The sequence below is a fragment of the Cricetulus griseus genome, chromosome 6 (assembly GCF_003668045.3).
Source record: "Cricetulus griseus strain 17A/GY chromosome 6, alternate assembly CriGri-PICRH-1.0, whole genome shotgun sequence".
In the NCBI taxonomy this organism is placed as follows: Eukaryota; Metazoa; Chordata; class Mammalia; order Rodentia; family Cricetidae; genus Cricetulus; species Cricetulus griseus.
This window is the reverse complement of record NC_048599.1, coordinates 106,378,872-106,400,769: the sequence shown is the minus strand read 5'-3', so window position 1 is coordinate 106,400,769 and position 21,898 is coordinate 106,378,872.

Sequence of the window (21,898 nt, the reverse complement as noted above, 5' to 3'; positions counted from 1 at the left end):
TCAGACACTTTGTGTTCTGCGTTTCCCCAATCCTATGCTAAGGAGGAGTTTTTCAATGAGACACCCTGCTCCTGCCACCATCAGCCTGTGTTCCTCCTCTTTGGAGATGTAGACAGGGAGGAAGCGGGGTCTGAAAATATGGATGAGCAGCCATGTGCTGGATGGAGATGTGGGGAACACTTGATTCCTGGCCTTTCAATCCAGGTTCCCTGAATGAACTCTACCATAACTTAGTCCAGTCTGCAACACATCTTCCCTACAGCTGACCCTGGAGTTGTTGGTTTGGTTTGTTTCCAAAGTAATTATAGTTGTTTCTACCCATTGTTCCTTAGCCTAGTTACAATAGAATATACTGAAAATTTCTCACATCACTCATTGTAGCATATCAACTAGGATTTTATTCCTTTTAAATTAGATTAAGTTCATTTCTGCACAGCCTTGTTCATGTCATTTGATTATATGCACACTTTAATGGGGGAAATTATTTTATAAGCTTAATGAGAGTAGAGAGAAGTTGGAAGGGATTGTGACTGTGCACAAGAAATTTGACTCTTGTCTGTGTCTAGGCAAACCCCATTCCCCCTCTCTTTCTTCTGTTCTTCTCCCCTCTCTCTCCACACACATGACAGGGTGATTTTTCTGCCTGGATCCTGTGTTTATGTGATTTCTATTCAAGTAGCCAGCAAGAACTGATGAGTCAAGTTTGCCACCAAGAGGATCTAACTAATATGTCTGTCTTAGTTAACTATTTCTGGTCCAATCAACTGTGGCTACCATGGTGAGTAAGGTAGTTCAGGAAAATCTTGTGGAGGCTGAGATGGTAGGAGAGGATCCCTAAATTCTTTGAGCTTTTGGTCACATTGTGTCACCAGAAATACAATATTTACCACTATTGTTGTCACCTCCTTGGGTTCTTTAACCTTTTTTATGTTTTTTTCTACTTTTTAAGGCTTGGAGAATAGATACAATCAGAAAATATATCAAATTTATATAAATACTTATACAAGACAATGCAAAAATACGTCAAGAAGCTTTGTTTTCCCCAACAGTTACAAGTAAGTACAGCCATACCTGAGACTCAAGTCATGTGCTTTGAAGACTGACTTGTAATATTTCACAATCCCAGCAGAGGGCAGGCCTTCCAAGCAAATGCCTGTCCCACAGCCACTCCTCTCAGAAAGGAAGGATTCCAGCCAGAGCTGGCAGGTTCTGGCAAGAGCAGAGGCTACCAGTTTCCAGAAAAAGTAAAAACAAACAAATAATAGCATTCAAGACTTAGACGAATTATTGGCTATGTATCCATAGCGGCTATTTGTGCTCGACCATCGCAATCCTGTTTTTGTCTTGTTTCCTGAGCCTCTGCCCTCTTCCCTGTGTCATTCTAACTTCATTCCAATTTAAATAAAAATCAAAGTCTTTGAGGGTTTTGTTTGTTTGTTTGTTTGTTTGTTTTTTGACTGACTACATGCTGGAGAGTGTGACATTACTAAATGCACAGGAGTCTTCAGGTGTCCTAGCAGAATTCATGAATAGCAGGGTGTTGGTAGTTCAGAGAAATGATGGCACAGGGGAAGAGAAGGCTGGGGTGGGGGAAATACACTATAATGACATCAAGGATGTCTTAGTTAGGGTTTCTATTGCTATGAAGAGACACCATGATCAAGGCAAGTCTTATAAAGGAAAACATTTAATTGAGGTGACTGCTTACAGTTCAGAAGTTCAGTTCATTATCATGCCAGGAAGAATGGCAGCATGCAGGCAGGCATGGTGCTGGATACAACTTGATCAGAAGGCAACAGGAAATGGACTGAGATACTAGGCTATATCTGGAACATAAATGAAACCTCAAAGCCTGCCGCCACAATGACACACTTTCTCCAACAAGGCCACACCTCCTAATAGTGCCACTGCCTTTGTGGGCCATTTTCTTTCAAACCACTATAAAGGAGATTCCTCATTCTAAGACTGAAAGAATTTTGTGTGTGTGTGTGTGTGTGTGTGTGTGTGTGTGTGTGAGAGAGAGAGAGAGAGAGAGAGAGAGAGAGAGAGAGAGAGAGAGAGAGAGATGGGGGAATGGTGGGAAATAATTGAATGCTCCCCACATATAGAGTTAGAGCTATAAAGAGAGCTAGACTTGCCTAGGTAATGGCTCATTCACTAAAGTGCTAGATGAACAGGCATGAGGGCCTGAGTTCAGATCCCCAGAACCCACATAAAAAGCCGGATGCAGAGACATGTACCTGCATCCCTAGTGCTGGGAAGCAGTGACAAGAGGAACCTCAGAGGTCACTAGTCAGCTACTCTTGCCAAGTGCATAAGATCCAGGTTCAGTGAGAGACTATACTCCTATCTCAACAATAAACTGGAGAGAGGTATAGAAGGATGTTTAACATCGATCTCTGGCTTGTTTATGAACCCCCTCATACACATACACATGAATATACCATACACACATAGGGAGTGCACCGGCTTAAAGAGTCTCTAACTTTTTGGTATACCAAAAGCACTGGGGTTTCTGGCATCCACACAATACAAAGATTAGAAAAGAGCCATAGTCACAATGTTGTCCTAACCCCTCTGTATACACCTGTCATGATGCACATGATAGTCTTTGGAACTCTATGATATTTCACAGTTCAAAGGGTTTTTCTTCCACACACAAAGACCATCTGAAATCAAGATTTCTGTCCTCATTGCAGTTTGTACAAGAACACATGAAGAAGTAGTCAAGACAGGAGTTGATTTCACTTCCAGGCCAGATTCTGGGATGACAGTTTTTGTGTGTAGCTTGCCCTTACTCTCAGGTCTCTGGAACACCCTTGGCAATAGCAGTACATGATTTTCCTAGGTTTGTCTTTTGAAGGGTGGAGGTTTCTAACACAGTGTCTCTACTCTTACTAGATATACATTAGAAGAGGCCAGTAGAGAGATCAACAATTGATAAATGGGACCTCCTGAAACTGAGAGGCTTCTGTAAGGCAAAGGACACAGTCAGCAAGACAAAATGGCAGCCCACAGACTGGGAAAAGATATTCACCAACCCCACATCTGACAGAGGGCTAATCTCCAAAATATACAAAGAACTCAGGAAGCTAGTCTCCAAAACACCAAACAATCCAACTAAAAATTGGGATACAGAACTAAATAGACAATTCTCAATAGAGGAATCTAAAATGGCTGAAAGACACATAAGAAAGTGTTCAACATCCTTAGCTATCAGGGAAATGCAAATCAAAACAACTCTGAGATACCATCTTACTCCTGTCAGAACGGCCAAAATCAAAAACACCAATGACAGTTTATGTTAGAGAGGATGTGGAGAAATGGGAACACTCCTCCACTGCTGTGGGAGTGCCAACTTGTACAGCCACTTTGGAAATCAGTATGGCGACTCCTCAAGAAAATGGGAATCAGTCTACCATAAGATCCAGCAATTCTACTCTTAGGCATATACACAAAAGAAGCACATTCATACAACAAGGACATCTGTACAATGATGTTCACAGCAGCACTATTTGTAATAGCCAGAAACTGGAAGCAGCCTAGATGCCCCTCAACTGAAGAATAGATAGAGAAAATGTGGTACATTTACACAATGGAGTACTTCTCAGTGGAAAAAAAAACAAAACAAACAAACAAACAAAAAAAACAATGGAATCTTGAAATTTGCAAGAAAATGGATGGAACTCGAAGAAACCATTCTGAGCGAAGTAACCCAATCACAAAAAGACAAACATGGTATGTACTAACTAATATGTGGATTTTAGACATAGAGTAAAGCATTACCGGCCTACAATCCACACTGCCAGAGAAGCTAGTATACAAGGAGGACCCTAAGAGAGACATACATGGGCCCCTGGAGAAGGGGAAAAGGTCAAGACCCCTGAGCAAATTGAGAGCATGGGAAGAGGGGGGAGGGAGCTACGAGAATGAGAAGGGAAGAAGAGGAAGGATGCAGAGGTCATGAGGGAGCAGAAAGTTTGAGTCAGGGGAAGAATAGAAGAAAGGATATGTGATAGGTAGGGTTTTAGTTGGGAGGCATGGCAGGGAAGGACAGGAGGGAGAAGGGAACTGGGATTGTCATGTAAAACAATCTTGTTTCTAATTCAAATAAAAAAAAATCTGAAAAAAATAAGAAGAGACCAGTAGAGAATCTTGTTGCCTGTGATTAGACACAATGTCTTGGCACAAGATCAAAACCACAATGGGCTGTTCAAGAATCACTGGCCTTACAAGAATATCTTGAACATATCAGCTGCTAGAGATAAAAACTGGCGGTATGACTTGTGTTAGATTTTTTTCCAGTAGCATTTTTAATTAAAAAATTATTTTTCATTTTACATGCCAATTCCAGTTCCCCCTCCCTCCCCTGTCCCCACATCCCTGCTTCACCCCTTCCCCCTTCCATCCACTCCTCAGTGGGGGTAACATCTTCCTTGGGGAGTCAACACGGTGTGGCATACCAACTTGAGGCAGGACCAAGCCTCTCCCCACTGTAACAAGGCTGTGCAGTGTATCCTAGCATAGGGAATGGGCTCCAAAATGCCAGTTCATGCACCTTGGCCAGGCCCCTCACCAACAGATCAAGTCATATAAATGTAACTGTACAAGTTCAAGCTCCCACCAGCAATGGAGGAGTGTTCTTACTTCACATCCTTTCCAGCACAAGATGTCATTTGTGGCTTTGATCTTAGTCATTCTGACGGGAGTAAGATGGTATCTCAGAGTTGTTTTGATTTGCATTTCCCTGATGGCTAAGGATGTTGAGCACTTCCTTAAATGTCTTTGGACCATTTGAGTTTCTTCTGTTGAGAATTCCTGTTTAGATCTGTACCCCTTTTTTAAATGGATTATTTGGTATTTTTGTGTCTAGTTTCTTGATATATAAACTCTGCCAGATGTGGGGTTGGTGAAGGACTTTTCCCACTCTGTAGGGAGCTGTTTTGTTTTATTGACAATAGCCTTTGCCTTACAGAAACTTCTCAGTTTCAGGAGGTTCCATTTATTAATTGCTGCTCTCAGTGTCTGTGCTACTGGTGTTTTATTTAGGAAGTGGTTTCCTGTGCCAATGCATTCAAGGGTACTTCCCACTTTCTCTTCTATCAGGTTCAATGTACCTGGATTCATGTGGAGGTATTTGATCCATTTGGGCTTGAGTTTTGTGCATGGCAATCAATATAGGTCTATTTGCATTCTTCTGCAAGTCAACAACCAGTTATGCCAGCACCATTTGTTGAAGATGCTTTCTTTTGTCCATTGTACTATTTTGGCTTCTTTGTCAAAAATCAGGTGTTCGTAGGTGTGTGAATTAGTATCAGGATCTTTAATTCAATTACACTGATCCACGTGTCTGTTTTTATTCCAGTATTAAGCTGTTTTTGTTACTGTAGCTCTATAGTAGAGCTTGAAGTCAGGGATGGTGATGCTCCTGGAAGTTGTCATATTATACAGAATTGTTTTGGCTATCCTGGGTTTTTTTGTTTTTTCACATGAAGTTGAGAGTTGTTCTTTCCAGGTCTATGAAGAATTGTATTGGAATTTTGCTGGGGATTGCATTGAATCTGTAGATTGCTTTTGGTAAGATTGCCATTTTTACTATGCTGATCCTACCTATCCAAGAGCATGGGAGATCTTTCCATTTTATGATATCTTCTTCAATTTCTTTCTTCAGAGACTTAAGGTTCTTGTCATTGTTTTGTTTTTCACTTGTTTATTTAGAGTTACCCCAAAATATTTTATGTTGTTTGTGGCCATTTTAAAGGGTAATGCTTCTCTGATTCCTTTCTCAGCCTGTTTATCATTTGTATATAGGAGGGCTAATGATTTTTTTTAGTTAATCTTATATCCTACCACATTACTGAAGTTGTTTTTTAGCCACAGAAGTTTCCTAGTAGAATTTTTAGGGTCATTTATGTATACTATCTTATCATCTCTGAAAGGTTGACTTCTTCCCTTCCAATTTGTATCCACTTGTTCTCATTTTGCTATATTACTCTAGCTTGAACTTCAAATACTATATTGAATATGGAGGGTGTGGACAGCCTTGTGTTGTTCCTGATTTTAGTGCAATCACTTTTAGTTTCTCCCCATTTAATTTGATGTTGGCTGTTGGCTTGCTGTATATTACCATTATTACATTTAGGTATATTCCTTGTATCCCTGATCTGTCCAAGACCTTTATTATGAAAGGGTTTTGGATTTTGACAAAGGATTTTTCAGCATCTAGTGAGATAACCATATGTTTTTTTTCTTTCTGTTCATCTCTGGATCTCTGGAATGAAACCTACTAAGTGATGGTGTAAGATTTTTCTTGTGGTAGACACATGAGAGAAACAGTTGAGAGAAGGGAAGGTTTGTTCTGGCTCATGGATTCAGTAGGTTCAGTCTATAATTGAACAGCTCCACTACTATGGATCTGTGGGGAGACAGACAGTATGAGAGCATGGCAGAACAAAAGTGAAAGAGAAAGAGAGATGAGGGGAAGTCAGAGAGAGGAAAGAGAAATAGAAAGGAAGAGAGAAGGAAGGAGAGAAAGAAAGAAGGCCTGTGGAAGTGGCTCAGTTGGTAAAGGGCTTGCCATTCAAAGAGGAGGACATTAGTTCAATCCCCAGAACCTGTGTAAGAAAGCCAGAAGCGGTGGCACATGCTTGTAATCCCAGTGCAGGGGAGGTGGGGATAGGAGAATCCCGGAGACGCACTGGGAAAGCAACCCAGTCTAACCGGTGGGTTCCAGGCCATTAAGAGTACCTGTTTCCCAAAACAAGCTCCTGAACAGCAGCCAAGGTTTTCTTGTGGCCTCCATATGTATATGCAACACATGCATGTGCTTCCACACACATGAACACACACATACACAGGTTTTTTTTAAAAAAGAGAAATTGGCAATATACCTTCCTATTAGAAAGGAAAATATAAACTCCCTAGCTCCAGATGGTCAGACAATTTACATAAGAAATCTTAAAGAATCTTGAAAAGTGGTGTAAGGAGTAAATTTCTGGAAACATCGCTATGTACATGATATTTAAAAATCAACTGTATTCCTATATTCCAGCCACAAGCTATCAGAAATGGAGATGAAAACCAAGCACACCTTTATAGTAGCATACACATAACATTGGCAAAAGAAATGCAAAACAGCTATTTTGGAAGTTATATAACATTTTCAAGGGTAATTAAAGAAGACCTGAGTCCAGATAAACCAGTACCACAGATTTGAAGAGTTTATACTGATAAGTTAGCAAAGCTATTGCTTAAATGCTATCATCAAAATTTCCACTGGGGACTTTACAGACGTTGTTGAGATGACTCTTCAGTGCAGATGGATGTGTTAGGGATTTGAATCAGTTGGAATTGTGAGAAAAGAGAGGTTCTGGAGAGTAAGCAAACCTGACTTCCTGGTTGATAATGCTGGAGCATAAGAGAGCATCTGTTGGAGTGAAGACAAATGCAACCAGTCGGTGGGAAGGAATGAAGAATCCTGAAATAGTCTCCAGCTTACACGGGGTCACTGACTCTTGGCAAAGCAGAAGGTCCATCACTAGGAGAAACCGAAGCTTTCCAACAACTAGCTCCAGAAAACTGAATAAATGAACTTTGATCCATGCTGCATTCCATGTGCAAAAATCAATGCAAACTGCATAACAGATGTATGTGTGAGATCTCAACATATGACTTTTAAAAGAAAATATAAGATAAACTTTCATGGCTTCAGGACAGAATGGGAGAATATATTTGCAAATATATATTTGTAGCTTACAAACGACTCACATTGAGAATATCTAAAAACCTCTTGAAATTCAACAGGAAAAGTCAAAATAGGCAGCCAAAGATGTAAACACACGCTCATCAAATCAGATACATCAATAGCAAATAAGTGCACAAAGAGGTGCTTAAAATATTTAATTTGCATTCAGGGAAATAGAAATTCAAATTAGAGTGAGCTACTTTTACCCATCTGTTCAAAAGGCTAAAATATTAACAAGACGTTGTTGTTAGGATCTAAATATGAAAGTGCCCTACTGGCTCTTGTGTTGAAGCCTTGTTGCTAGCTGATGAAGCTATTGGGAAAGGTCTAGAAACTTGGAGAGGTGTAACCTAGCTGGAAGAAGTAGGTCATTGTGTATGTTGGGAGGAGAGGGGTTCTTTGGGGTGTATATTTGCCCTGGCCCTTTCATATATCTTCCTCTCTCTGCTTCCTTGCCATTGGGAGATGAGCAGCTTTGCCCTCCTACATGCTCCCCTGTGACTTCTCTGTCTCTGCACAGGTCTGGAAGCAAGGAGCCAGCAGGCTGTGGAATGAGACTCTTTTCCTGTGTGTAGTTTCTGTTAGGTATTTGTCACAGTGGTAAAACACTGACTTAACAGTAGAGGAACTAAACATCTCTGTACTCTTAACTATACATATTTGAAGTCTCAAATATGAAAAATAAACATATACATTCTCCTCAAATCATAACAACATAAATATAGTAGAAACTCCCAACATTCCCAAAAGTGTCCTCAGGTTCCTTTGTAATTGTTTTTTTTTTTTTCTGTCACTTCTTTCTGCCTCTCCCTTGATACCCTGACTGCATACTTCATTGTTACTATGGGCTAGTTTGCTTGTTTAGACCTTTATTTAAGCAAAATTATATAAGTGCACAGGTTTTGTCTGGTTTATTTGCCTGCCATATTTGTTTAGCTGTATCCATCTTATTGTGTATGAACAGTTTAATCTTTTGTATCACAGAGTAGCATTCCATTTTATGGAAATGGTACTCTTGATCTATCTGTTTATCAGTTGGCAGGCAGTTGTGGTTTTTCCATTTTTGGCTACTACAAACTGTGATGGTTAATAGTCATTGTCATCTTGACTGGATTTGGAGTCACCTAGGAGACACAGCCCCGGAGGTGTGATTGAGGAAGTTTCCAGAGCTGTCAAACTGAAAATGGGTGGTGCGTTCCATAGGCTATAATGGGAAAGGAGAAAGCCAGGCAAACATCTCTCTGTGTGCTTCCTGACTGGCTCAGATATGAGAAAGCTTCCATCACAGTAGCTGTGAGCTATATCCTCCACTACATCTTCCCTGTCATGATGAACTAAACCTTCAATCCATGAGTCAAAATAAACTCTTTCTCCTTTACTTTGCTTCTTAACCTGTCTTATCAGCAATAGCAGGAACTGTTACACAAATCAAGCTGCTATGGACGTTCATGCATGATATATGCCTTGCTTTGAGCAAACAATTTGACCAGAAGGACCACATCAGATCACAGGTGCATATGTAATGTGTTGTAAAACAGACAAGTCCCTTTTGAAACTTTATCAGCAATAAGATCAGGATCATTGCTCTTCTTCTCTTCAAGAAATGAGGAAACTTAACTCAAGGATTCAGGTCAAGTTGCTTAATTCTGCACAGCCAGCAATAATATACCCAAAATAAACAGTTCTCTTGATTCTGTATCCAGGGAAGTTTCAATAAGGCCATAGACATTCCTAAAATTCTTTTCTTACCACTAGGTTGAGACTAACAGTACTGAGAGTATCATTGCTAAAGAATGGGAATTCAGAGAACTACTATTAAACATGTATTCCCTATAACACTTGTGTGTTGATTTGTTTTCTATTACTTTGAAAAATGTCATGACCAAAGCAACTTGGGGGGAAGGGGTTTAATTTATTTTGAAGCTTGCATTCCATCATGAAGGGAAGCCGGGACAGAAAGTCAAGGCAGGAGTCTGGAGACAGGAGCTGATGCAGAGGCCATGGAAGAATGCTGCTTACTGGCTTGTTCCTCATGTCTTGCTCAGCTTGTTTTCTTATACAATCCAGGATCACATTGTCTGGGCCTTCCCTGGACCACCTCAGGCTGGGGCCTCCCACATCAATTACCAATCAAGAAAATAGCCCACAGGCCTGCACAGGCCAATCATATCAACAACTCCCCAGCTAAGGTTCCCTCTTCCCTGATGACTAGTCCAGCTTGTGTCAGACTGACAAAACAAGACAAAAAATCCACAACACTGCCAAGAGCTTATTAGTCTTATGGCATGATATCTGGCATCAGGATATGCCATGGGCAAGGAGACTTGAAATGTTGCCACTTATTGGCACCCTTGAATAAAAAAATCACATCAACACAGAAAGGATATAAGGTTTTGTAATAGGAAAACCATTTCTATTTATATTTGTTAAATCTAGGATTTCCTTAAGCGTGTTTGGATGTAGATCCTTTTTCCTACCCACAAATTGTATCCAAATAAACACTGTATTAAAAAATGTGTTAACTGTGTAATAAACTTTAGCAGAATTTGAAGGAGGGCTGTCAGAGCAGGATAACAACACCAGAATGGTACTAGGCTCCCTTGGGCATCATGAATAACACAAGGAGAGCCACAAATCCTGAAGAGGTAAAACTTGCTCCCAGGCATCTCCCCGAGGCATCTGTACAGATTGTCAAGAAGTCAGAATAAATCATTTTATTCTTCTAGCGAGACAAAATCTTTTGGGACTTGTTAATTTCAAGCTGCTATTCTTTGCCATTTGGAGCTTTGCTTCAAACCTCTTCAGAGCCCACGAATGGAGAATGGCAGCCCTATGTAAGTGGGAAGCGGAGCTCTTGAGTCCAGCAGATTATGGGTCCTCATGCAATTAAGTGGAGTGGAAGCACGGGAAGCAGTTGTTGATCTCTCTGACCTTTTGTCTGCAGAAACCAAATTATAATATATACTTATGTCTGCATCATATTAACAGTTTGGAGGGGAATTCAATTCTTTATTCAGACTATGTAGATTGCCTCTTACCCCTGACAGCAATCTGGGGAAGGGTGTGATTCTTTTACCCCTCAATATAGGAAGTTTCCCTGAATCAAAGTGGTGAGCATTGAAAAATTCAGAAAGTATAGATTTCCAATTCTTCCTCTTTAGCTGCCATCAATGACTACAGAGGATGAAGGAAGGGACAGGAGGGTAGAGCGAACAGGGCACAAATGCTGTGGGCAGGTCATTTTCTGCTTACCCTTCCCTATCTGTTTGCCATTTTCCACCTTGCCCTGGGCTCTGTGACCTCCACTGCTCCTCTTTCTGTTCCCTCTGGCTTCTGGCTGGGATTATGGGGGATTATGGGGCCTATGGAGCCCCATAAACTATCGAATCTCATGGTCATTCTGCCATCTCCCGGCATTGTTCTTGCCCAGCTGTGCTTGGCTGGTATCACTCTCATCTATATCAGCCCCAGTCACCACTCTCCAAACCTCACAGCTCCCATTGACTTGTGTGTTACTTTTTCTGAATTGAAATGTTCCCTCCTGGGGGGAGGAGGGGGGCTCACAAGACCTAAGACCCTCAAAATCATACAGGACTCACAAGACCCCAGTCAAAAGTTACAAAAGCAGCAACCGATGGTGGGGCGGGGGTGGGGGGGAGCACTCCTAGGGATCTGCCTGCAAATCACAGAGCTCTTGGGGTTGTCACTTGTGCCAGATGGGTGGGCTTTTTCAGTGATGCTTCTGCCTTTAAGGAAACCACAAGGAACCCTTCCTGCATACTCCTGTAAGTAACCCCAATAAACCGTTTGGTTTGCCAAACTGAGCTTGAGTGGAACTGTTTGGTCTGTATTTGCTGCCTCATTTGGAGTGTGTGTGTGTGTGTGTGTGTGTGTGTGTGTGTGTGTGTGTGTGTGTGTGTGTGTGTGTGTGTGTGTGTGTGTGTGTGTGTGTGTGTTCATGGCCCTCTGGGAGAGGTCACATAATGTATCACACATCCTGACCCCTGCAGGACCGGGGACCAAGAGACTATCTAGCAGTGCTGCAACCAGGGGCTTTATCGCCCTCATTCTTTTCTCTGGATCTTGCTCTTATGTCAATAAGAGTCTCTACTAAACCATCACTATCAAGCCCATGAATGCACTGTTGACCTGTCAGAATTGTGACACATACTCCTTTCCTGATGTTGAAATTCCTGCCAAATTACTCAATCGTGTGTGCTCTTAACGACTGAGACATGAAAGTCTTTTGGAACAGATGTTCTCCTTTGAAAGGGTGAACTTTCAGGAAATGTTTTTGAAGGTATTTGGTAATAAGACAGCAAATGGGAACTGTTTTCTCAGTGAACTTGGGAAAGTGCTTTGGTGTTTTAGACTGGTTGGTGAAAATGCCTGCAACTCCAACACCAGACTGAGGCAGGGAGTCTATAAGTTGGGGGCCAGCCTGGACTACAAGCTAATACCTAATCTCAAAACAGGAAGAAAGAAGACCTCTTTTCTGGCTTCTTCATACCTACAGGAAGTCGTGGGGTGTTCTGGCTTCACCCTAGACCATCCTCTCACCTTGCCCTCCCCCAGACCTGGGACTCTGGATAAAGGACAATGTCAGTTTGCTTCCCATTTCCAAACCACAGCCACTGGTGTAAGGAACTCATAAAGTCTGGTGCTGATGTGATAGGGCACATTGCTTTCATTCCCCTTTCATTCTTGTTTTTCTTCCCACTTCTTTCTCTTCCTGATAAAACATCTTTCACTTTCACCCTTCCTCCCGCTATTCAGTGGCATATCCATAACTGAAGGGAGCTACAATTACCATTGACAAATGTTTTAATTAATAATGACAATAATAAAAGAATAAATTCAAAGTTTCTCCCCTAAACATAGCTTTCCATATTCACCCTTCCTGGGTGGGAGGCAAGGCACGGAGCTAGCTGCATGTGTTGGGAACGGTGGTCTTGCCTGCCCTCCTTCGAACGACCTTCAGCACATCTGACCGTCCCACAACACTGCAGGGCTTCATTTCTGCACACGTGCAAAGTGTTCTGAACTTGTTAACATCTGGACATTCCTGTGGGAAGGTTGCGTATTTAAATGTCATCCACGAAGAGCTGTAGTCCAAAAAGACTGAGCACAGCTGTTCCAGTGAACAACTAATAGTACTCCTATCTCAGCAGGGAAGTCCCCAGAGAAGCTCTGGTACAATTTGAGAGGAGTTCTTTATTGTAATAATTACATTATTATATTCCTGTATTTTGAGTGGGTCTTAGCTATGGAACGTCATTTCTCCATTTTCCCTGTATCATATGACACAGTTTTCAAAAGCCCAAGGTTGTTAACTGGTCCCCTTTGCTTCATCTCCCACTCGCTCTCAAGCAGAATACACCAAATTAGGCTATTTTCAGTTGTTTGAATTCATCAGTCCAGGCTTTCTGATGTTAGCAAATGTGGCCATTTTAATGATTCCATTATCATAGTGTGCTTACGGAAGTTCTGGTTTTAAAGCAAAAAGAAGAATTTGGTTTAATAGGACACTGTTCTGAGAGGATGGCACTGTCTGCATTCCACAGAAGAATGCATTAAGGAGACAAGAGACAGAAGCCATTTTTGTCTTATGGATTTGTGTTGCTGTTGTCTTACATATAAAATATATTTTAATTTAAATATATATAAGTGCAGTATATATTTTCAGAACATAGATATGCATTTAGCTAAATTAATCCAATTCAGATATGCATGACTTCTTACTTTTTAACAAAATTTTTTATTGATTATTTGGGAATTTCACATCATGCACACCAATCCCACTTATTTCCCAGTCCTCCCGTGTCTGCCCTCCATCCTTGTAACCCCCCCCTCCCCCGGCAATGACCTGCTCCTCCATCCATCCCAGCCTTCTCTTACACCAGTCACAGCTGTCGCTGTACTTGTACTACTCGGCTCCTCGGTCCTTCCCCATGGCTCCATCACATATTTATCTGTGGTAGTGGCACTGGGTGCTGCAGTGTTTCACGCAGTATACCCTTTTGTCCAAATAGCTTTACTTGCAAATGTCCATTGTAATGAGTTGTTGGTCTGGTTCAAGACCTCTGGCTTTGCTACACCATCAATACTGGACTCTCACCGAGACTCTTCTCAGATATCCTACTGTTGCCTAAGTCATGGAGATCCTGCGCTATGGCTTCCACAGGACCAACCCCTTCTTGGGCTCTAGCAGGTCATAGTTGGAGTAGATCTTGTAGTGGGCCAACTCAAGACCCTGGATGTGTGCCTGAGTTGGTCAGCCCGGCTGTCCATTGCGCCTTTTCTCCCCACATGTGGTGGCCCACAAGGATCAGGGCCAGTTTGCCTGGACCTGTGCCATCGGGACCAGCTCTCCTGTGCCCGTACCATTACAGCAGCTCTCCTACTCTACCCCAGTGAGCAGCAGAGCCAGCTCTCCCACACCCATGCCATGAAGGACAGGGTCTTAGGGATTTGTGAACAGACATTTTTATTATCACCATTGTCTGAACTTGGAGGTCAATCTCTCCATCCCTCTTTTTGGTGTTTTTCTCTCTTTTTTTTTTCATTTTTCAAAAAAAAAAAAATAGCTGGAGTGGAGAGATGAGTGGAAAAGAGATGTTACAATTCAGCAACTGGAGACTGTCTTCACATTTCTTTCTAAAATCTGCTAGTGCATATCAACTTTGCATGGAATCGTTTGATGTTTTCAGTTCTTTGTTTTTACTTAATTTTTTACCTTTTTTTGAGATAAGTAAATGAGTAAATACATTTACTATGTATTCCTAGCTAACCTGGGAACTCTATGTAGAGCAGAATGGCCTCAAACTCACAAAGATCTGCCAACCTCTCCCAGGGACTAAAGGTGTGCACCACTAGACTGGGCTCTAGTTTGGTGTTTTTAATGACAAGTGTAGGAAACACTACAATTTTCATGTTTATGGGTAGAACTTTCCATCTCACTTTATTCAAGTCCTGAGGTGAAAGCAATCAACACGGTTAGTTCTCAAACTGTAGTATATGTTTTTGTTTTCTACAAAAGCAGACACATAGGAGGCAAGGTAGTTCTTTAAAGGAACTTGCTGGGGTCTGGCCTGGTTAGCTACAACAGACATCTGGGAGGTACCAGCTGTGTAAGGAAGCTGTGACTAGGTAGGGCCATCTGAGCACCACTGTGTAACAGTCTGCAGAATACTTTAGTAAGGGGCCTCATTACAGATGGGGGAAGATGCTGAAGAAATCTGCATTAAAAGGACAGGACAAGCTCCCCACAAAAAGCTCAATGGTAGCCAGTTGAATGGGGACTGCTGTTTCTGGATCTGTGCACTGGGGACAGAATGGTCTGTAGCATTTGCTGAGCAAAAAGCAGGACTTGTCTGGAAGCCACTCTACCAGGCAGGTATGACAGGTGCACCAAGCAAAGATGACCTGTGTGCAGAATCAAGAGGAAAAAATGGGAATCTGCCTCAGAAATGGAGTGTGTTTAAACATGAGACAGGTGGGTTGAGACATATAAGCAGAAAGACTAGCGAGGCAAAATTCTGGGACTGAGTGTACACTTGCACATTCTTCCAAGCAAGTTCTGATCTGATCCTAAAAATGTGAGCTACATCTTCAGACCTTCAGAAGCACCTTATTCCTTACTCAAAACCAAGAGGAAGGGGGAAAAATGCCACATCTCTGTAGTCTGTAACACACTGCTTGAAGGCAAAGTTTTGTCTATGTCCTCGTTTAGAGGCAACTGGCAGGAATCTCATTAAAATTAGCTTTAAGCAGCCACAGTGGCAGGATCTACTGAATCCTGTAAAGGAAATCAAAACAGGATGTACCTGGCAGTTTATAAGCGTTGCTGGTTGCAAGGTCTCAAACAACACCCCTTAGAATCTCTCTTTACCTTGTGCTCTGGTCCCTGTCTAGTGTTCTATTGATATTTAACAACTAGTTCTCGGGAGGAAAGATTGTGTCACCAAATCTATACAAATTTACTGCAAATCTTACTTGTATAAATGACGTGCAACACATTTTTTTTTTTTTTAGTTTCATATGGAATTTGTTACTTCTCTCGGTTAATGCAGTTTACTTTATGAAATAGCTGAAGTGATTTGTTTTTATTTAACTTATTTTATTATTTTTTATTATATGCATGTGTCACTGTGTATTGGGGTGGGTATGCACACATGAGTGCAGGTGCCCACAGAGTCGAGGGGCATCCGATCCCCCTGGAGCTGGAGTCACAGGTGGTTGTGAACCATCTGAAGTGGGGAATTGTACTCAGGTCCTGTAAAACAGCAATGTACACTGAGCCACTGAGTCATCTCCCTACACCTATTTTAAAGCTTTCAATCTGCTCCTTGCCATACTGTTTATTTCCACTGACAATTGTTTGTGGTTTGTTTTGGGAAAAGGTCTTGCTACTTAACCATTCCTGGTCTGAAACTTACATAAGCTAATCTGCCTCAAAGTTGTAGCAGCCCCCACCCCCCAGCCTCCTGCCTGCTAGGATCTCAGATATATGCCATTATGCTTAGCAGATTTTTATTTGAATTAATTAATTTATTTTATTTATGTGTATATGTGTTGTATGTGTGGTGTATATGCTTAGTATGGGTGTATGCATGGGTATGGAGGCCAGAGGTTAATGGCAAGTTTCTTTCCTTGAACACCTTCAACCTTTATTTCTTAAGCAGGGTCACTACGCAATCTTGGAGCTCTTAAATTAACTAGACTGCCCAGCCATGAGCATCAAGGATCTACCTGTCTCCTTCACCCACTCACAGCCCTGGAGCTATGTATGACCAAGTATCATTGTGCAATGTGCCTGATTCTCAGGTGTTTTGAGTCTTCATACTACTCATCATGAAAACATATCCTTTTATGAAATAGGCTAGACTTCTGTGACAGACTTCTAGAAGTCCTTCATTGCCATTCAGATACCAATCTCTTTCACATCCACTATTCAATTGATTTTCCATTGTTATGGGAAAAGACCTGCATAAAAGAGGAACCAATGCCTTAGGCTAATATACATTATTATTTGAAGAAATCTGGAAGAATGGTTATAAGTTAATATGACCATGCTTTTGTTTCTTGTGAGATGAAATTGAATTAACAATTTATGATTTTTGATTATTGTTCTAAAGTAATTTCCAGGGAGATCTGCAAACTCCTTTTTTGGAAGATTAAAAACCTGTATGTTGCAAATTTGGGAGAGACTAGTACTAATTTCTAATTTCTCTGGGAAATTCCTTTGCTTAGAATGTAGGCTGACATTTAAGTTAGAACTGCCTAAAATAAATTAATAACAGCTCACCATTTCTGTCCTTTGGTTCTGAAGAAAAGGGATCAAACATCTGCTTTCTTATAGTAATCACATGACCATGTTTCTAGAATTTTTGTTTGTGTATGGTTGGGGAAGACTTTAAGAATGGGTTTACAATCCAGGTGACCACTCCTTACTGCCTCCCATCACATGAAAAGACGTATTAGAAATATGACAGGTATTACATAGCACTGAGGATATCTCTCACGTTGAAAGAGTCCTCAAAGTAGGCCCTGGATTTGAACTAGTTTTTCTGCTTTGTTCATATTGAGCTCAAAGGTACCTTGCATGTAGTTTGCTGTGAGGGAGGGCTCCAGTGTAATGAGGAGAGTTAATATATCATACCCAGTATATTGCCCCATCTTGTTGTAGCCTAACTGCCTCCAGCACAGCTCATCTTCCTATTGTCTTCCCTACCCTAGTAATGGAAAGATTAATAAAATTCAAGCCTCAAATTCATTAGATGTTTCTCTAAAGAAGGAGCTGCCTCTCTTGCATCAGTGTGACTTTCCATCCCTCCACTGTCACTGTGTCCTGACCTTCACAGTTTTGTGCCTGATTTCCCTTGCCTCTTCCATTATGCTTTACCCAGATTTCCCTTCAACGCCATGCCAGTTGACCACTCTTCCTCTGATATGCTGTAATACCTTGGTGACATATCTACAATCTCATGAAAAGCGCATGCTCATACCCAGTGGCTATGTGCTATGAAGCTTCTTTATCTGACATTTAATAGAGCATCTAGTCCATGACATGACAAATCAGCATAAATGTGTGTTAAATAGAGGCAATTTTACACACACACAAACACACACACACACACACACACACACACACACACACACACACACACGGATGTTAAACATTTGTAGGTTTTCTCCCTCTAATTATGTTTTCTTGAGACTCCTTGGGCTCCTTCTGTGCTTTCTGTCACACCTCTATCTATTTTTAGATTTATGGATCTAGCAGAGGTTACAAGACTAATATGTTCTTATGGCCTTATGAAGACATATAATGACCTTCTTGCTCTCCCACAAAGAACAATATAGTATTGTGATTTGGTGTGCCCCAGATAGAAAGCCAAAGGTGATATTTCTTCATAAAATCACCACAGAGCCAGGATTCTCATTATTCTTTTAGGCCAAAGGCTCATTTCTTACCTCATGTGAACGATTTAAGATGATTTTCAGAAGCGATTCTTGAATATTTGCAGATGATGGAAATAGAGAAGATGCCCAAGAACTCAGAGGTTTTATTCTAGCATTAAAATGTTATTGCAGACAATGTTTCTAAAAGAAACTACCAAAAAACTTTATAATCCAGGTCCTTCCTACAAAGACAGACTAAACTGGCATTGCAGTAGAGGATAGAATACTATCATTTCATGTTTGGAAAGGGATAGCCAAGACAGAAAAGTATACACTTATTCACATGTTCCTTCATTCGTGTAGCATATGCATCTGTGAATACACATATGTGTGGGCATGTTTGCCTGTGCATGCCCATGCAGAGGCCAGAGGCCAACGTCAAATCCTCTATTGCTTTCCACCTTGTTTTTTTCAGGCAGGGTATTCACTGAACCTGGAGTTTGTCATTGATGCTAGACAGGCTGGTCACCGAGCCCCTGAGGTTAACCTATCTGTGCTCCAGGATTGCAGACCCATAAGGGCACAACCAGCTTTTATGGGAATGCTCTGGACCTCATGGTAATACAGCAAGATCTTCACCCACTGAAACCTCTCTCCAGCCCTGAAAAGTGATTCTTTTCAAGTGCTGAGAATATAGCTGTCCCTTACTCTCCATGGGAAATGGTTCCCATCATCCCATTGTTGTCAAAATCTGTGCATCCTCAGGCCTCTTTTCTAAAATGGCATAGTATTTGCATAGAAACTGTGCAAAGCCTCGTGTGCACTTGAAATTATTTCTTGAAGACTTGTGATCCCTGTCTAATATAAATGCTATATAAATCCTTGTTAATCTCTGTTGCTTAGTGAATGTGGCATGGTAAAAATGGTACATGTTTAATATAGGCACAAGTTTTTTTTTTAAATGCTTTATCTGTAGTTAGTTCAATTCACAGATGCAGAACTATTGGACTCAGAGTGTCAACTAGTCTGGCTATCAAAGGGAGAACAGGCTTCCTTCTTGTTTCTCACTAGCAAATAGTGGAGACAGCTGTCTTCAGAGTGACACAGACAAATGTTATGGGAAAGAATTGGGTTTCACCACAAATAAATTTCTGAGATTACTGAACAGGAAACCTCCTGTTACTCATAATGAAACCAGAGGTTCATAAACGAAAAAAAAAAAATCACCATACCGCCTATCCTAAGGTCTTCCGTTTGGATGATGATGATTATTCCTGTCTAACAATTTATTTCTATTCCTTATGTTTATGACCACTGACAGTGCATTGGCTGAAAGCAGACTGCCCTGCCTTTGGATTCTGAGCTTTACTGCTGTTTCATCTTCCTGACTCTGACCTGCTGGGTGGCTTCTTTTGCACTGAGTTAAGTAACTGGCCTGCATGCCTAAACTAGCCCATGAGTCTGATCCTACCTGATAAGTTTCCCTTTGCTCATAAGTCAGGACCACAAGAAAAAATAGAAGGACTCACAAGAAATTAATCATAGTTCTTGTTTCTAGAAAGAGAAATTAGGTATCTGAGGATAAGGCAACAAAAATTTACTTCTCAATTACAGCCTATCATGTATTTTGATATTTTGATTTTTTTTAACTATATACATTTAGCTTTAAAATTGCACTTATTCTTGTATGTATGACTGTGTGTGTGTGACTGTGTGTGTGTGTGTGTTGTGTGTGTGTGTATGTGGTGTGTGTGTGTGTGTGTGTGTGTGTGTGTGTGTGTGTGTGTGTTTGTGTGGTGTGTATGTATGTATATAAACACATGTGACATCAGAGTGCATGTGAAGATCAGAGAAAACGCGATGGAATTGGTTCCCTGCTCCCACCTTTATGTGATTTCTGGGGACTGAATTCAGACTTACATAGCAAGTGCCTTTCCTCTGCTGAGCTCTTGCTGGCCCCAGGCTTCCAGACACCTTGTTGCTGTTTTGCACATTTTCTCAGCTTCAAAAAGAAGGTTTCCATACATGCCACAGCATTCTAAACCTTAGGTTATCACGCTAATTGAAATGAACCAGTCACCAGAAAATAGCATTGCATTGTGCCACTTACATAAGACAATGTATTACTGAAATTCATAAAGTCAGACAGTTGGTTAGTGGTTTCCAGGGGCTGGGGGGCAGAGAAGAGTCATGTTTTGAGAACATTTGGGCATAAAAATGAAACTGTAAAGTACTACTACTTCTGGGTAGCCAAAACCCAGTGATGTCCTTGCCCTACAAGCAGGCAATACTTACCTTTGAGGGAAACGGTGGCGGTGGCGGTGGTGGTGGCGGTGGCAGTGTGTGTGTGTATGTGTATAAAATTGTGCAATGTCCCTAAAATGTTCTTGCCTTGCCTTGCCTTGCTTTCAAAGGACTTTAAAGCACTAACTACCTGCTCCCACTGCTACCCCCTGGACTTTTCTCAGCTGCTTGTCCTAATTAGTCATTTGTTTGTTTCCCACCAAGAACTGATCTGTCATGGATTCCCTTAGGACCTACTGTCTACCAGGATATCACAAATGGTAATAAGTTAAGCTTGTCCCAGTTTATTCTGGAAATAACATCTTTACCAGAAAGCCCCCGAGAAATATCTGGAACTGAATAACTTTGCAGAGCTCAGAAATCATCCCACTTGGTTTGATGCCCAGAACGCATCGGGAAAGCACAAGCTGGAGGGATTAGTCATTGTATGTTTCTCTGTACCTGACCTCTCCAGCTTCTCCATCATTGGAAGAAAAACGTTCCCTGTCAGGAAACTGTCACACAGTTGTAGTATTTCCTGTGGGTGCCTTACATTTTTCCTAAAATAAGCAAACCAATCTTCCAACATCTGATTCTTTCTGCCAAGATAGTATAGTTTGGAAAAGTATCTTCAGAAAGTTTCCCAGGCAACTAAAATGTTGGCAAGATGTCACTGAGAATAATTTGAAAATAATGAGTGGAGGGAGGAGACAGTGGTGAGAGCATTCCAATGCAATCTAAAGAATGCCCACCATGTCCGAGGCTCTGTGAGGGCCAGAATATGAGCTGTGCTGGAGAAACGGTTACAAACACACAAGGAGATGGCAAATGAAAACTTCTGCCAAACTCAGGAAGCCAGCTGAGGATGAAAAACAGCAATACACAGACCAAGGCAAGAACCATGGTGCTAAATAGTAATTAGTGGCTGCATATTAGACAAAGACTTAATATTTTCCTGATACAAAGGGGCACCTGTGAGGCATTACACATCAGCCTGCTAATAAGCACGTATTCATATTGGGCTAGTAAAGGAATAAGAAAAATTGTTCCTGTCATTTGCTTTTAAAGCAGGCTGACAAGCAAATTCTACATTATCTCCCCCCCCCCACCCCGTCTGGCTGGTTTCCCAGGCTTGTAAATCACATTCATCCTTAGGGATGGCGTCTCCGGCTGCATAGGTTATCGTCAATGGGCACTTCGTCTTCCCTCATGTGTTCTATAAACCAGTGCACAGAGACCTGAGGCAGTTTGAAAGAACATGAACAAAAACTAAGGGTTCTTTTTGCAGGAAGTGGGGGTAGAACTTTCTTCCTGATGACTAACATTTGTAAGTAGTTTAAACAAAAATAGAATGATTACAGATATCTGCTTTTGAACATGGGACACAACAGCAAGAGAAATAACTCCCTTCTCTTCGATTTACACCACATTTTAAAACATCATGAGCAAACTGTCCTTAATGGAGGT